Source organism: Otolemur garnettii, unplaced genomic scaffold, assembly GCF_000181295.1.
Source record: "Otolemur garnettii isolate 467f Iridium unplaced genomic scaffold, OtoGar3 scaffold00061, whole genome shotgun sequence".
Classification (NCBI taxonomy): Eukaryota; Metazoa; Chordata; class Mammalia; order Primates; family Galagidae; genus Otolemur; species Otolemur garnettii.
This window is the reverse complement of record NW_003852456.1, coordinates 9,482,571-9,483,604: the sequence shown is the minus strand read 5'-3', so window position 1 is coordinate 9,483,604 and position 1,034 is coordinate 9,482,571.

Genomic DNA, 1,034 nt, shown 5'->3' with positions numbered 1-1,034 from the left:
CGAGCCGATAATGTTAATGATAATAGCAATGACACTAGTAATAGTGATATTAAACTCTATTGCCAATGTACTAAACACTTTACAAATGTTGTCATATTTAATGGAAGCAACTTATTTTTATGAGGTAGTTTTCAGATGAAGGAACTGAGGTTCAAAAATGTTAGGCAGCTCGGCCAAGATCACATAGCCGATAAGTAGTGGGGCACACACTAGAAACCAGGAAAAAATCATGCTCTTAGCCTATTGCCTCAATAAATCATGAAAAGACTTGCTGGGCACAGTGGCTCAGGCCTGTAATCCTAGCACTCTGGGAGGCTGAGGTGGGTGGATTCCTTGAGCTCAAGAGTTTGAGACCAGTCTAAGCAAGAACGAGACCCTATCTCTAAAAATAGACATTGTGGTGGGCAACTGTAGTCCCAGCTACTTGGGAGGCTGAGGCAGGAGGATCACTTGAGCCCAAGAGTTTGAGATTGCTGTGAGCTATGACAATGCTACAGCACTCTAGCCAGGGTAACAGTGAGATGCTGTCTCAAAAAAAAAAAAAAGTGATGATAAAATAAAGTAATAAATTGTAAAGAGAATAGAATGGGAGATTGTAGAATCCAAAATAATGATACTTTTAAAAAGAGACGAAGGCCATAATTTGAGTGTGATTGAACCACAGGCACTCTGTGAATCTCCTGCTGTGCCCCCCATCTGTTTCCTTTTCATACGTGGCTGAAACAATTCTTCCCTCGACACTCAAAAACTTAAATCAGCTGAATGGTGTTTTCCACAAACACCATTTGGCAGATATGGAAAACTGCCAAAACTTTAGTCCCTTGGTTAAAGTTATCAAATGATTATAATTCTAGGAGTAAAATTATGGTGCCATACACTCAGTAAACTTTGTTAAGTGAAGGAAACAGTTAATGAAGAAATGAGTGAGTGGATTAAATTCCGGGGTAGAGGATAGGTCATTCAGTAACTGTCTGTTAAGTGTCCACTGTGTACAATGAAAGGTATCGTGGTGTCACTGAGGACAAAGTTCAACA